The sequence below is a fragment of the Protopterus annectens genome, chromosome 2.part1 (genome assembly GCF_019279795.1).
Source record: "Protopterus annectens isolate FY-2018-M chromosome 2.part1, PAN1.0, whole genome shotgun sequence".
Taxonomy (NCBI): Eukaryota; Metazoa; Chordata; order Ceratodontiformes; family Protopteridae; genus Protopterus; species Protopterus annectens.
The window spans coordinates 513688922-513706162 of record NC_056729.1 but is presented as its reverse complement, the minus strand read 5'-3'; the positions used below and the strand labels follow the sequence as shown (position 1 = coordinate 513706162).

Sequence of the window (17241 nt, the reverse complement as noted above, 5' to 3'; positions counted from 1 at the left end):
ATCCCTTTCCTTCGTTCCCAAAGAGCCCAGAAAATTCTTCCTGGATGTTCACCCACTCGCATGGAGGCAGCCAATCTAGAAATCTCCAACCTGCTTATCAAGCGAGTCATCCAACCCATCCCCCCAGAACTATATGGATTGGGCATATACTCAAGGTTCTTTTTGGTGCCTAAAAAGATGGGGAGGAGACGGATCCATACTGGACTTTGACCTGTCTAAACAAGTTTGTCGCCAAGACGAAATTCCAGATGGTTACCATTCAATACATTTTTCCCTGCCTGCAGAAGGACTTTGGATGCACTTGTTGGACCTGCAAGATATGCATTACCACATAAAGATGGAAAAGTGCCACGGGAGGTTCCTACACTTCCAGTTAGGAGCCAGGCATTTCCAGTTCAGGGTACTCCCCTTTGGTCTCACCACAGCCCCCAGGGTGTTCACCAAAGTGGTAGCAGTACTTGCAGTGCATTTCAGGCTGCAGGGAATACAGGTTTTTCCCTACCTGGATGACTGGCTCCTAGTTGCACCCATTAGGCATCCGCTTCTTCTAGCCAGAGACCAGTTTCTTCAATCAGCCTTTACCTTGGGCATCACGATAAACTTTCCAAAATCCAAGTTGGAACCTTTCCATTCTCTGGAATTTATTGGAGCATGGCTAAGCGCTTGTCTGTGCAAGGTCTTCTCACCAGCGACAGGATATACTCTCCATCTCCATGTTCGTGTTCTCAAAGCTTTTTTTCCCTCAGCAGCTCAGATTCTTCAAGCCCGAGGGTCCTTGGCAGCAACCATCGTTATTCTACCTCTGGCAAGACACCACGTGTATCCTTCAGTGGACCCTAACCATACAATGGTTTCTTCTGGACACTGTCTAAAATCTGCAAATGGTCCTGTGTTGATTAGATTCTCTGAACTTGACAGAAGGTTACCCCTTCTTGGCTCCTGCTCCTGTAACCACAGTCACCTCGGACTCCTCCTGGCTTGGGTAGGTGTGCATTGGCTGGGACGGGACTGTTCAAGGCACGTGGTCAACTTTAGAGACCAGCTTACACATCAACGTTCTAGAGATGACGGCAGTGCTTCTGGTGCAGGCACTTCATTCATTCCTCCCCCGAGGAACGGTTATGATACAGACGGACATTTCAGTGGTCTGGTATATACAAGCAGGGAGGAATCGGATCATATCCTGTGTCGAGAGGCCATGAGATTGAGAGAATGGGCGATTTTCCACTGACTGCTTTCTTATCCGCAGCACACAGTCCTAGGAGTTCCAACATCTTGGCGGGCAAACTCAGCAGGACCATACAGTCTTCTCATGAGTGGTGTCTGAAAGTCAGTTGAGGACTTGATCTTCCAGAAATGGGGTCAACCTTGCTGCGATCTCTTCACCTCTCCTTCCAGCCCCAAGTGCAGCAAGTTCTTCACTCTGATTTCCCTCAAAGGGGGACTTCCAGAGACGCTGTAGTTCACGCTTGGCCCTTGGTCTGCTGTGTACTTAAACTCTCCTCTTCCTCTTATGCTGAAGTTTCTTCAGAAGGCAAAAAGGTTGAGGTGCTGAGTGATCCTCATTGCTTTTTTCTGGCCTTGTCAGGTTTGGTTTCCTCTCCTCTGGTCTCTGTGTCAGCCCTCCCTGTATTCTGGATCTTGTCTAGATCTGATATCCAGTCTGGTGGGCGATTATCATCCGGTTCTAAAAAGCCTAAAGCTCACTGCTTGGCTTCTGCAGTTCCAATGATGGCTAGAATTCCCGGGCTTTCTTCTCCCGTGAAGCACATTTTGCTTTCCACTCACAAGTCATCTACCAAAAAGATTTATGCTAGCAAATGGAAGTTTTCCATTTGGGCGTCACAGCATTGTGTATAGATCCTTTTACTGCCTCAATACCTTTGGTCTTAGAGTTCCTGGCCTATATCTTCAACCAAGGAGCCAGCTCCTCTACAGTTAGTCCAACTTGCTGCCATTTCCCATTACCATGTAGGACTTCAGGACTCCTCTTTAGCCGTTTCTATATTGTGCAAAGATTTTGAAAGATTCAGTCCTCTTATGGCCACCAGTTAAGGATCCTACTCCCCCTTGAGACCCAACTTTTGTGCTACAAGTGCTGGTGTTGTCACCCTTTGAACCATCGGCAAAGGTGGATCTTACAGTATCTGTCTTTGATGAGGTCAGGGCCACTAGTAAAGCAGTCTTTCAAGTGGGGTTAGGAGTTACAAGCCCTTTGCATTCAGCCTCTGTACCTCATATTCCATAAAGACTATGTCTCTTAGACCAAACCCCTCCTTCATGCTCATGGTTGCTTCTGAAACATTAATCAGGTCATTCATCTTCCTGTTTTCTTTCCAGCGTCCCAGAACAAAGGGGAATATCGGTTGCATATGCTTGACTTATATGGGCAGCTCCGTTTCTACCTAGGTAGAACCAAAACTTTCAGAAAGTCCAATCAATTGCTTGTCTCATTCTAAAATCAGATTGGGATCTCCTGTCTCCAAAGTAACCATTGTCAACTGGATTGCTGCATGTATCACATTTATGATAAGTATGACGTTTCTCTTCCTTCCTCAGTAAAAGCACATTCTACCAGAGCGGTCTCTACTTCATCAGCATTTTTATCCAGAGTACCAGCGGATGAGATATGTGGTGCGGCTACAAGATTTAGGTCTTGCACCTTCATATCCCACTACAAATTTATTTTTATTTTTATTATTTTTACATTTGTTGACCGGGCTAGTCTAGCTTGGATATATGTCCATTTTCAGTAGAGGCCCGGGGAGAAAAGCTCCAAGCACAAACAGTGACAAAATAAAATTATACAAGGATATGATAAAAGCACAATACAGAGGCAGCATTGTTCAACAGAACACTAAAAATGATAGACTATAAAAAATTTTAGTAAAAGTTATACTAAACAATATATCAAACACATTAGAAGCTATGAGCACAATTTGGTTAGGAAAGAAAAGTTATATTTGATCGTCATGTTGAGAAGAAAAGAGTAATTAGTTTTGGAGGCATAGGTTAGAGGAATAGAGCAGGAGGGGGAAAAGGATATCAGTCTGGGTTAATACATGGACAAAGCCAATGAGTTTTCAGATGCTCTTTAAGATGTTTTTTAAAGAGGGAAGTTGAAGCAAGGGTTGATAATTCAGAGGGAAGCAGATTCCAGTTTTTGCCTGCAGTGTTTGAGAAGTGAATCACCAGCTTTGTTGTTAGATTTAAAAGAGGAAACTAGATGTTTATTAGCTGAGCGAAGTGTAGCTAGATTTTTATATGGTGAAATTAGATTAGTGGGGATAGGGGTGTTATTAGGATGGTATAGGATCTTTTGAGTGATGAGTAGTTGTTGACAGAGTATGTGGTTTTGCAATTCTAGCCATTCGAGTTGTTTGAGGTTTCTGCAGTGGTGAGTTTTGAAGGGGGAGCATGTGATAAATCTGGCTATGCTATTATAACAGGTAGAGAGAGAGAGAGGTTATTTTTGGATAGGTTGGTATATATAACAGAGGCATAGAAGAGGGTAGAAATGAGGTGGGTCTGGGCAATAGTTTTCCTTGCAGAAGGGGTAAGGAAGGGTTTAATTCTATAGAGGGTACCAAGTTTTTTGTTAACAGACTTTATGGTGGAGTTGATGTGGTCATCATAGCTAAGTCTATTATCAATTGTTACACCTAGTAGGCGGGTTGTGGTATCTGGGGTTATGTTGGTGCCATTGTTGGAGGTTATAGAGAAGAATGGACTAGGTAATTTATGAGTTGGAGTAAAATGAGTAGTTTAGTTTTTTTTGGTGTTGAGGAGGAGGCAGTGTTGCATAAACCAGTTTTCAACATTATGGAAAACTGTTTGGGTGAGGGAGTGGAGAGAGGCTATATTCTTGGCTGCACAGATTAAGGAGTCGTCGTCTGCATACTGAATGCAGGTGGCTTGAGGTATATTCATGTGTAGATTGTTGATAAATAAGGAAAAGAGAAGGGGACCTAAGATGGAGCCTTGGGGTACTCCAATATTTACTGGGAGTAGTGAAGACAGATTGTTATGCCAAAGCACTGCTTGCTGTCTATTTTCAAGATAAGACCTGAACCATTGTATAGCATGAGGATCAAGAGAATGGGCTCTTAGTTTCTCTAGAAGTAAGTTATGGTTGACCATATCAAAGGCTTTTGACAGGTCAATAAATAGTGCAGAGGAAAAAGAGTTGTTGTTCCAGTTTTTGTTTATAGAGTCAGTAAAGGATAAGAGTGCAGTCGATGTGCTATGGAATGGTCTAAAGCCATGTTGGCAGTTTGCTAGTAGATTATTTTGTAGTAAGTGGTTAAGTAGTGGTTTGTGAATACATTTTTCCATTATCTTGGCTAATGGGGAGAGTAAAGCAATGGGGCGAAAGTTAGAAAGCTCTTTAGAAGGTCCACCTTTATGTAGAGGGATGATGTGGGATACTTTCCATAAAGTAGGGATTTTGCCTTCTGAGATACCTGTTAATAAGGATAGAGAGGGGGAAGTATATGGCTTTTGCAGCAATTTGGAGGTATTCAGATGGGAGATGGTCAGCAGAAGGTGTGCAAGGTTTCAGTTTTTTAAGTAGCTTACAGATGAGAGATGTAGGTACAGGTTGGATTTGAAAGGTAGGAGATGAGGTTATGGAGTTCTTTAGTGGGGAAGAAGTGAAGGGTGGTAAGGAATTGGCTAGGGTTTGAATGGCTTCTGTGAAGTAGCAATTAAAGGCATCAGGGATTTGGTTGGAGTTTTTATTGTTGAAACCGGCTGGGTCTGGAGTAGTAGGGTGACCTGGCTGAAGAAGGTTGTTTATTCCTGACCAAAATTTTTGAGGTGTTTGACTGGTTTGTTGTAGGTGAAGGTAGTAGTCTTTTTGTGTCTCTAAGAATATCCTTTTTGGTGGCATTTCTTAGCTGTTTAAAGAGGAGGTGATCTGATGGACATTTGGTAGCTCTCCATTTAGCCCAGATTTTATTTTTGAGGAGTATCTTTTGCCTAGTTTTTGTGAGCCATGGTGCAGGTTTGGTTCTTATTCTAGTGGAGCGATATGGTGCATGGTTGTCAAGATTTTAAGAAAGTTAGTATTAAAGTAGGTGACAGCCTCATCAAGTTCAATATGGGTTAGTGGTGACCAGTCACATGCTTGTAATTCATTTTGGAAGCTGTCTGGATTGAATTTTTTTAAGCGGGAGGTTTTGATATTGTGAGTATTTGGAATGCGGATTTTTTGTCTAATGATCTAGGTAAGCATATGGTCACTGATATCATCAGGAAGGGTTCCTGGAGTGTAAGTTTCAGGGTGGCTATTAATAAGGATCCAGTCTAGAGTGGTTTCTTTACTGCTAGGTTTATGGATTCTAGTTGGAGTTGTTATTAACTGTGTGAATCCGAAGAGGTTTATGTGATTGGTAGGGTTAGAAGAACTGCAAGTGGACCAGTTGATGTTAAAATCACCTAGTACTATTGTCTCTTGGGGTAGTTGGGTGGAGAGGTTAATAAGTAGGTTTTCTAGAGTATTGGTATTATTACCTGGGGGGAGATGCATACAAATTAGATTGATAGATTTGGAGTTATTAATTAGGAGTTTGATAAATAGATGATCAGATTTGGTATCTAATAATTGAGGTATGTTAAAGGGTGAAATTTGGTGGTTAGATTTATAGAGAATGGCTATACCTCCACCTTTTTTAACTTTACGGTCACTTCTAAGGATGTTGTAGCCAGGAGGGGTAATTTCCTGGTCTAGAGTGGATGGTTTTAGCCAAGTTTCTGTGATACATAGAATGTCAAATTTGTGGAATTCAAGGAGAGCATGTAGGTGGGAAATTTTATTGTTGATACTTGTAATGTTAAGGGGTAATGTTAAGGGGAGCTATCGAGGGAACTAGAGGTTTTGTTATTGTAGAAACCATAGGCACTGTTAATTTGTCAAGGCTATTGGTGTGGTCAGTGTTGGGGCCAGGGTTAGGATGAATATCACCATCTAGTAGGGGGTGCTGCTGGGGGTAGTATAAAGCTTTTGGGAGTTTATAGAGATTAATCAAAGTTTTTCTGGTATTGAAGTACATAATGTGGGTTGCTCTATGATATTTTGGTAGTATATAGTTGGAGGTACTTGTTATGTTACTGTGGTTAAGGGAACATGTGAAAGAGGATGGTAAAGTTTGTGTGATGTAATGGTTATGTGCAGGTAGAGTATGATCTTCATAGTAGGTGAGTGAATAAGGTATGGTAAGACTGGCTATTGTGGTAGTTAAGAGTAGTAGGTTTGTGAACAGAGTTTTATTTATTGGGGCCATAGTAACAAATAGAATTTAGTAGGGAGTAGATGTTCATGTGCATACAGCTGCAGTCATAACAGATGGGTTTTCCTGCCGTCAGGCGGGTCCTCGGTCGGCCGAATTCCTAAGACTAGGTCCGGCGTCGGTTGTCGTCGCTTCTTCCCTGACGTCAGTGCGACAGGGGTATGAAAGAACCAGCCAATGCCATTTTCTTCAGTCTTTCTTGCCGCGCGGTGCCCGAAGCAGAAGCAGTTCGCAAGTGCCGGTCGGCCAGCTCCTGAGATTACGAATATTTTTCAACCAAAGACTTCTTGAAAGCTAAGTACCCCGTTGGGGAAACTTTTCTTGCCTCAGACCGATGTCAGACAAAGTTAATAATTGCATTTCATGTGGGAAGCAAATACCGCATAAGGATTTCCATTCCCTCTGTATACCTTGCTTAGGCCCAGACCACGACGTCTTGGCCTGTCGTTTTTGTGCTACATTCAACAGACGCACTATTAAGCGTCGGGCGGAGTTCGCCCAACACTATTTTGGCAAAAAGTTTAATTACAACATGTTGTCGGATACTCCGACTCCAATTTTGAGTAAACGACGTAAAGATAAGGACCGACATACGAGGTCCGCGACTTCTACAGACACCACGCTAAAGCCGACTACATGTGCTCCGGTTCTCAGCGAGGCGCCTACGCAGCCCCTGACTACCAATGACACTTCATTAGCGGTGTCTTCTGTGCCCGAGGTCGCAGGCTCTTCGGCCCACACCCTGACTACAGATACCGAAGTCACATTTGGTGGGGAAACTCAGAGTTCAGACAGGCCTGCCACTTCTCAAGGTGTCTTCAGGCCACCTTCTTCCTTTTCCATTAAGGCTTACACTAAATCTAAAGCAGCCATGTATTCTAAAAGACAAGCTCCACAGGGCCCCTCTCAAGGCCCCATGCCTAAAAAGCAGATGCTCAAAATGGCTGAGGATTTGATTACACTTATCTGGGGTTCTCAATCCCCCCCTCAGACAAAAGGCCCAGAGTGGAGGAAGAATACCCTTCCTCGGACCAGGCCTCCATTACTTCAGATTATTCTGAGGACCAGGAACATTCTTACTCCCCTTTCGAAGATTCTGATGCAGAGGAGTCCATTCCCTCTGTCTCCCCCCCCCCCCTTGAGGATTACTCTTGTGGGGAAACCTTGCATACCTTGAGGGAATATTTCCACTGGGAAGGCCAAGAGTACTCAGACTCCAAGAAAAGGCTCAGGGATTTCCTCTTGCTCCCTCAGCACAGGCCTCTGGCTATACCTCCATTCTTAGACATACTAGATGATGTGTATTCAGAGGCCATCCTTAACCCAGATTCTTTACCTCCAGCTCCAGTCAAGCCTGACGGGTATTACCGGGTTCCTGATTCACACCAATTCCTATACAAAAGCCATGCGGCTGACCCAGAAACTATTTCACAGGGTCCCAAGGGAATTAGGGCCTCCACTGCCAAAAATCCATTACCTTCAGCGAGAGATTCCAGAGCTTTAGAAAGGTGGGGGAAAAAGGTATACACCTCGGCCACTTTAACCATGAGGGCATTAAACTGTCAGTTCCATATGTTAAAGTATCAAAAGTTTTTATCTCAGTTGAAAAGCAAAATGTCACAACCTGAACAACCAGACTTGAAGGAGTTACAGGATTTGTTGCATAGTGCAGAGCAAGTGGGTAAACATACCTTGCAATGTGGTTTTGATGCTTTAGAGGCCTCTTGTAGAGCTGCTGTTACAGGATCAGTCATACATAGACATGCTTGGCTCAAAGAGCAAACCTTACCAGATCATGTCAAAGCTAAATTACTAGATGCACCTCTTCAAAAAGATGTATTGTTTGGTGTTAAAGCTGAGGAGGTATTAAAGAAAATGGAGGAAAAGGCAAAATCAATTCAGTGAAAGATTTCCTACAGGTACAACCACCACTTTTCAGTAGAAATTGGCCTTCAAAGAATTGGTCCTTTCCAGCCACGGACAGACCTCAAAAAGGTAGATACAGGCGCCCGAGAGGTAGAGGACAATCTCAAGGATCATTTAGAGGCAGACAATGGCAAACACCTACACCAAGAGGGGGTGAGGATAGTTCACAGCCATTCAGAAAGCAGACCCAATGACTTTCCCCTTTGCATGCCAAGCAAGGCTCAAATGGCAGCACCTTTAGGCGGAAAACTGGCATCATTTCCAAAAAAATTGGCATATTGTCACAAAAGACAAATGGATCCTGGACATTATAGACAGAGGCTACAGATTCCACTTTCACACCCTTCCAAAAATGAGAGGCATACCAAACCTGCCACACAATCAAAGGGTAGAGGCACAAAAACAAATTTAAGATCTCATGGACATGAAAGCTATTCAACAGGTACCTGCACAAGAACAGGGTCATGGTTTTTATTCCAGACTATTCCTGGTACCAAGGAAGGGCAAAGATTGGAGACCTATTTTGGACCTATCCATCCTAAACACATATTTACTCGTACCAAAGTTCAAGATGCTCACATTACAGCAGCTTCTTTCCATGCTGGGCAAGGAGTCTTGGCTGGTAACATTGGACCTCAAGGAGGCATACCTGCATGTCCCAATCAGACAAGATTGCAGAAGATACCTCTGATTTCTTGCAGGTTCATCCCATTATCAATTCTCTGCATTGCCCTTTGGCTTATCTACTGCACCCAGAGTGTTCACGAAATGCCTGGCATCAGTAATTGCCTTCTGCAGACTTCAAGGGATACAAATATACCCATATCTGGACGACTGCCTGATCCAAGCGGACAGCAAACGCACTCTTCTGAAACACCTGGCGTTTGTAATAATGTTGTTGAAATCACGGTCAACAAAAAGAAGTCAAGACTAATACCCTCTCAAACAATAATTTTCCTGGGTGCCAGCTTGGATACAAACACCCAGATGGCCTACCTCATGCCAGAGAAACAAGGGCAATTAACTCAATACTTCAGAAAACTGGCAACCTTCACCTGGCTGACTGCAGGGAAAATCCTGCAGGCTCTGGGATTCATGGCATCCTGCATCCTGCTAATCCCATGTGCAAAGCTGCATATGAGGAAACTTCAATGGTACCTAAAAAACTTATGGTCTCAACACAGCCACAGTTTGGAAGCAATCATACCACTGATTCCATGTCTTCAAAAGGAATTTCTGTGGTGGGCTCAAGCATGCCAAAGAAACATAGGTCTCCCATTCTGCAAGCCTCAAGCAAATCGTCATCACAACAGATGCCTCTGACTACGCCTGGGGGGCACACATGACAGATCGGTGCATTCAGGGCAAATGGTCACAAAAAGAAAAGCACCTACACATCAATCAAAAGGAAATGCTAGCAGTAATAAATGCTATTATGGCTTTCAAAGACCTACTGCATCCAAGACAGCTATTGATAAGAACAGACAACACCACAGTGATGTGGTACATAAACAAACAGGGAGGAACTCATTCATATCCCCTGTGCAGACTAGCCATGTCCCTTTGGAACACTGCTCTGGAATTGCAAATCCAACTTCAAGCACAATTCCTGCCAGGAAAGGAAAACACACTGGCAGACAACCTGAGCAGAAATATGACAGATCCACACAAATGGAAGTTACATCCTCAAGTTTTTACAATGATAATTCAAGCATGGGGAAGGCCAGACATAGATCTCTTTGCCACCCACAGAAATTACCAATTGACAAAATTCTGCTCAAGGACCTTTCATCCACAGGCCTGGAAAGTGGATGCACTCTTTCTTTCAGTTGGACAACAATGACTGTTTATGCCTTTCCACCTCTTCCATTGCTGGCCAAAGTTCTATTAAAAGCCAGAGCAGGCAGACCAAAGATGATTCTCATTGCTCCAGACTGGCCAAGACAACACTGGTACCCACTCCTGAGGAGCCTGATGCATTCCCCACCATGGATCCTGCCTCTAATGCCTCTTCTACTGACTCAGCACAACTTCAAAACTCTTCACAGTCAGCTGAAAACACTCAGTCTAGCCACATGGAGGATTCCTTAAATTCACAGCAGACCCTACTCTCCAAGGAGGTGCAGGATGTCATTTTGGAGGCCAGAAGGCCTTCTACTAAAAAAGCCTACTCTGTAAAATGGAAACGGTTTTGTGTCTGGAATCGGAAAAAGGGTCAGAATCCTGGAATACTGAATTTACCTCAAATACTACAGTACCTAGCCGAGCTGCTAAGCAGTGGACTTTCATTCTCCTCCATCAAAATCCATGCCTCAGCCATTTCTGCAGAGTGCAACACTGATCCTCCTTTATTCCCTCACCCTCTCTTAAGACAGTTCCTCAGAGGGGCTAAGAATATAAAACCCCCAAGGAAGCAACCAGTACCTGCTTGGGACCTCAATTTAATTCTAGAAAAACTAACCCTGCCTCCTTTTGAGCCAACTGCTTCAACAGATCTGCAATATTTGTCATGGAAAACAGCCTTCCTTCTAGCTATCACCTCAGCATGCAGGGTTTCGGAACTACAAGCCCTCATGGCTGTGCAGCCTTTCATCATTTTCCATCAGGACAGAGTTTCCTTACGAACCAATCCTTCATTTATGCCAAAGGTAGTATCCAGGGTAGCCTTGAATCAGGCTATCCACTTACCTACCTTTTACCCTAATCCACAAAACAAAGGGGAGAGGCTACTACATTCCTTGGACATTCACAGACAGCTCTGTTATTATTTGGACAGAACAAAGACTTTCAGAAAATCAGAGCAACTCTTTGTGTCCTATGCTACAGGTGCTCAAGGGAAGCCTATTTCCAAACAGACAATCTCAAAATGGATAGCCCACTGCATACGCTTTTGTTACTCTTTTCATGGTAAAACTGTACCTACAGGCATCAGATCTCACTCCACAAGGGCCACTGCTACCTCTGCAGCTTTCCTCAGGGGGGTTCCTACCAAAGATATTTTGGAAGCAGCCACTTGGAGTTCTGTACATACTTTCTCCAAGCACCATCACCTACCATTATACTCCAAAACTAGAGCGGGCTTTGCCACTGCAGTCTTGCAGGGCATCCTGGCTCCACCTAGTTCCACTTGGTGCCTACCAGCCCTGTATTAGCTTTGGGATTCTACCCATCTGTTATGACTGCAGCTGTATGCACGATGAACATAGTACAGTTTTGTACCTACCATAAATGTAGATGTTAGAGTGCTAATACAGCTGCAGTCCAGGTTTCCCTCCCTCCTTCCCCTCTTGGGACAGGCCTTATGGCTAACACCTCCTCATACAACCTCATTGGGGTATTCTTTTATGGTGTATTTGTTGCAACTACTGTTTTTTTGATTATATTGCATTTGCTTTATTACATAAATTTATGTTTTGCCTTCCTTCTGGGGGCACCTGACATCTGGGGCAAGATAAACTGAAGAAAATGGCGTCTGCTGGTTCTTTTATACCCCTGTCGCACTGACGTCAGGGAAGAAGCGACGACAACCGATGCCTGACCTAGACTTTGGAATTCGGACGACCGAGGACCCGCCTGACTGCAGGAAAACCCATCTGTTATGACTGCAGCTGTATTAGCACTCGAACATCTACATTTATGGTAGGTACAAAACTGTACTTTTGTATTAGTAGTTGATAGTTGATGTAGAAAAGTAGGAGAGAGTGTTCCAAGAGATAGAGAAGTGTTTAAGATATGCAAGTGAGAAATTTGTAGGGAGTTAGATGGTAGGTAGAATAGGGAAACAGTTAGTGAAGTTAAACGTGTTGGGTAGGATAAAGAGTAGTTACAAGAGAGTAGTTTTTAATATTGATAGAGATAGGGGAGTGGACTGGTTTGTGATGGGTTGAGAAATGAGAGGGGAGTGGTTAGTGAAGTATAAGTGTAGGACCCCTGGGGGTGGGTGGGAGTTGGGGGTAGGGGAGCGGAGTGAGCCCGCAGGGCGAACGGAGCGGGGCAGAGCAAGTAGACCAGTGTGGAGGAAAAAACTATCTGAGAGGTAGGGAGGTGAGGGCAAGTAAGGTTTCTAGGCTTAGAGGGCCTATGAAGTAAGTGAGTAGAAGGCTGAAAGAGGGTATAATATGGTGGTAAAGGGACCTGTAGTGTGGGAGTCTGAGGCAAAAGATGTAGACTCAATTGTAATAAGCCATGTTAGAATGCTGGTTAAGTAATGGGATGTTTAAGGGTAAGACTGCCCTCAAGTGGACACTCTAGGTACTGTTAGACAAAGCTCTTTCAAGAGTAGAAACAAGTAGGAGAGAGGGAAATAGGAAAGTAGAGAAGAAAAGTAGCAACAAGTAGACACAGGGAGGAGGGTGTATAACAGCAGGGAGGCTAGTTTGGGAGTATAGGGGATATAGTATAGATGGCTATAACTGCTGGTTGTCCTGGCAGGGAGCGTTTGTTTACACAACACAGATACATGATATTATTGAGTTAGGATGCAAGATGTAATGTACACATACTTCCAAATAAATATTCCTGATTCACAAGGCAGTTCAGTTTATGGAGGGCAAGGCTCAAATCCTGCACTGGGAGGAGGTACCAGAAGTTTTCTGAGGACAAGGATATCTCAGGTCTTCAGAAAGACAGCGGGACACAGACACTGGGGGGATTCCCTAGCAGGAGGGTTGCAGGCTTAAAGGGAAATAGAGAGAAAGTATTAAGGACACAGCAATATAGACTATGCATTAATATAGGCAAGTAGCAGTTAAACACCATTTGTGGAGTTAAACAGAACATGCAGATCATCTACCAGACTGGTAGACATTATAGCAATAACCCACGCCTGGGTGTGGGTAATGCTAAATTTACCCACGGTTGGCGTGGTTTGGTCCCGAGGTGCCCGAGGACCAAAAGCCAACCGTGGTAATTAGCATTACCCACACCCAGCGTAGCTATTATACCATGACATTATTTAAGAAAAGAAACTGTTACTTTTCTTAAATAATGGCATAGTATAATGCCTGTTTACTGCCCTTCCGCAGATGTCTGGCATCGCGACAGTTCTGATGTACTGCGGCCGCGCGGTACATCAGAGTTGTACAGCAACGGAGAAAGCAAGATCTCCGTTGCTTTTTAGTCATCTCGCTATGTTAAATGAGTTTAACATGGCGAGACGGTTAAAATAACAGCGGACATCTCCGTTGCTTATTTTAAACTGTCACGCTATGTTAAACTCATTTAACATAGCGAGGCACTAAGCAACAGAGATCTTGCTTTCTCGATGCCACAAAAGCTGTCTCGCTATGTTAAATGGGTTTAACATAGCGAGACAGCTTTAAAATAAGCAACGGAGTTATTTTAAAGCTGTCTCGCTATGTTAAACCCATTTAACATAGCGAGACAGTGTTTTAAAAAAACGAGTTATACTAATGGAAAAAAGTCCGGGCGACCGGACCTTTTTCCATTAGTATAACTCTATTTACAACGGGCACGCTGGCCAATCAGCGTGCACGTTTTGGGGGGGTCATGGTATAATATTACTCTAACCACAGGGTAAGAGAGTCAGTTAGGCAGCAGTACAAATAAACATATTGTAATACATTCAAAGCATATAGACAATAAAAGTACATTTAAAAGATACAAGGACCTTTACCTGGGCAATATGTACAAATTATGCGAGAAAAAACATCATATCTGAAGCCATTGCTTGCAATGCTAATTTTATCCTGGAACAGAGCCTGCTTTGGTTCCACCGTGCTCCGAAATATCCTTCCATAGAGCCTCCCAGGGTGCAAGTAGCTAGGGACTCTGTACCACAGGTTGAAGATCAAATGAAGACCATTTCAGATAAAGACGTTATGTACTCATCGCAACTTTCCATTTTCATGTTTATCTTCATTTGCCTTCAACCTTTCCTTCCCCTTCTGCCAGAGGGAGCCTTCCACCCTTTCTCTCTCTCCCTCTCTCTTCTCTTTGTGGTGGGGTGTGTGGCAGTAGTAATGTCTGTTATCTTGAGCAGGTGCTATGCTCTGAGGCAAACTGAATCTGAGGTATTGAGGGAGAGAGGGACATTATGGGTAGGGAAGGAGCTCAGCACCGATGTCGGTGCCTATACCCACAGGTTGAAGACAAATGAACAACAATTCAGATGGATAGTTATGGTGAGTACGTAGCTTTTGGTAAATCTCTGCACCAGTGACAAGGCACTCTGGCGCACACTGTGGCACTCTACTAAACTCCACCAGTGGGAAATACTTGATCAGCTTTGCATCTAATCTTTCATGTAAGGTCAGTAGATTTGCATACAATTTAATGATAAATATAGTTGACATGCTTAAAATAGTACATATCAAGTATCATGGGTATCTCTTCACTATCCCAGTAGTTTATACACCTGGCATTTTACCTTGCAAGAGTATAAATTGATTTTTGGCACTCCGCTCCAGATATATTGCCTACCCCATGGTAGAGAATGGTTTACTGTGTTTGCTATCTTTGCCTTGGACTTTTTAAGGCTGATTTATCTTTGGCTGTTAGTTGGTATTCTGTTTGCCACCTATTTCGGCTTGAAAAAGTATGGAGTAGATTTGAGTTCCATTTTTATTACTAAACCCCACTCCTACTCCCACGTCCATAGTGTAAGATTGCAGCTACACACTTCATGGGTAGTTTGGACTGCTTAAATAAAGGCCTGAGGGCACATGTTCAGATGCAACTCGTGCAGCAGCTGTACTTCAGAACATCTGCTTTTTACATTCATCTGTTTTACAAATCATAACTACTCTGTGAATAGTTCATACATCTGTACTTTTCTTTTACTTTTCACTACTGGTTAGTAGGAACTTGTATGAACTGGCTGAATCCCTTTTGATCTATTTCAAGTAAAGAGAAAATCAAAGGTAGTTGGGCGCAGCAGCTTTGAAACTTTAGGCCACCACGTTACTGTTTCATTTGCATGTTTAGTTTGAGCATTTTAAAGTGTATTATTGTGCATCTGTTTAATTTAATTCCTGGTATACTCTGTATGTTAAAGGTACAATATTTTTGGGGGGAAGGGAAAGATTACCACACTATTTTTGACTGAATTTCACTGTCAGTATTTTGAGTGCGAGTATAAGAAGACAAAAAAGACGAGTATTGATGATTTACATGCAGCAGCAAAGCATTATGGGTAAACTGTCACCATAGGTCTTTAGAGGAACAGCTACCTTGGATTTCTTTGTGAAAACATAATTTAACATGTTACTTTTCAATGTAGGGGTGTTCACCGGTGAGACATAGCTGACAAATTGTCTTGCTGGGACAAAAGACTCCTTTTTTTTATTGCACTTGGAATGGAAAAATAGCTGTGCACAAATGTAGGTGGTGAGCATTGTGGGTTCATTTTTTCATGCTGTCATGTTAGCTTTTAACATCCAAGACGCTATGTGGTGGTTCTTGCCAACAGACGATTACAAAAGGTAAAATACATATTGCAAATTTTGATATGCCAAGAGGTTACTCCTATCACAAAGGGATGGCTAATTTCCCATGGAAAGCATAACAGTTATTCCACTTGTTTTAAAGTGTATGGTATTTTAAAGGTAAAAAAAAAATGACTTGCAAGGTAGTTCATGAATTTTGTGCATCCATACTGCCTATTAGGTTTGAAAGCACGTGTCTGCTGTATTTACAGGTAACCTTTCAGACCCCTATGAGAGATCCCCAGACTCAAAAAATCCTCTCGCCTTGCAAGGTGACTTCGTCTGAAAGCTGCATATCTTCAGGTGGTGATGCTGCTGATTCATTTTCTGCAGTCAAGTAAGTGCATCAATTTGAAAGTATGACTGTTTTTCATGTGTTCTAAGGTCCACCCATTTCATTGTTGCATTATGAAAGTTTTTTCTTGTCTGTAATACAAGCTTTGTAACTTCATTGTAGACGTCTTCCCACGTACTGCTTATGGATTTGGCCAAAATTCAGACACTACCCCCAGAGCATGCAAACCTGTGGCATATTGGTCTTTTTATTCTACTGTACTTGGAGTCATTTTGAATGTATTTGTTTTTATTCTTTTAACTACTCTTGTCAGTTCCAGTTAGTCGAGCAGGCATTGTTTACTTAATTTTTTTTAGTCTTGGTCTTTATATCGTAGCACATCCTCTGCGGTGTCATGACCTAATTTTGCAGCTTCTGTGCATTGCCTTTTATGACTTTGGTCTGTACAATATCCTTTAAGCTTTTGTGGATATGCAGTCATACAGCTGTGATTTTGTTTGTGAGCGATGGGTTATGGTGATATAACTTAGAGAGACCAGTTCAGAAGATCTCTCCATCAGTTGATCATTTCTAAGCACACCTTTTTTATATCGCTCATCACCTACAGAAGTACATTTGTCTGCAGGCCTGCCAGTTGTAATTTGCAGGTTGCTGCATTTCGGATCTCTGTGCTTGCTGTTGATGCTTTAGGTTCTGTGGTTGCAGCCAGTTTAGACTTGACTGAACATTATTTTTTTTCCTTTGCTGGACTCTTCACAGTAGACTGGTAGAATGAGAATTTTGTCTGAGGGGTTTCTTCACCAGGAGAATTCTGGAACTTGGAAGCTTTAAGAATTCTTGAGGGAACTGGCTTTGGGGGATTTGCTTTCTGCTTTTTCAAGAACAATCATCCTTTAACTTGGAACTTAGTCATGTCCCAGTTTCCCAGTTCTTTGGGGAATTTGAAGCTTTGGAGAAGTACTTGTGACAACTACCCTTGGAATTACATTCTAGTGTGTTCCTGTTGCATTTCCGTGTGTGGCTTACTTCCTCCACTTCCCAATCAAGAAGTGACCCTTGAAGTTATTCACTTGTGGCTTTGGGGTACGTTGGGTACTGTTGGCACGTGAGGACTTGAATGGCCTTGGTGCAAGAGGCTCACTGTGCCAGGGTACATGGTTCTACAGGACAGACATTTGTGCAATTCTTTGGAGTTGGTGGCTTTACCTTCAGCAAAATGTCTGTGCTAGACCTGGTGCAGGGTCACCCTTGTGTGCAACCCTTTGGGTGTACAAAGTCCTTCATG

At 43.0% G+C, this 17241-nt stretch overlaps 1 long non-coding RNA gene across 1 annotated transcript in view; it reads left to right on the top strand.

The window, feature by feature from the left end:
* The window catches only part of LOC122794127, a 209583-nt gene extending 193591 nt beyond the window's left edge, over positions 1-15992 (top strand). Inside the window, exon 3 of the long non-coding RNA XR_006363616.1 lies at positions 15874-15992. This is a non-coding gene — a long non-coding RNA (uncharacterized LOC122794127). The remainder of the gene's footprint in view (positions 1-15873) is intronic.
* The last annotated feature ends 1249 nt before the right edge of the window (positions 15993-17241 follow it).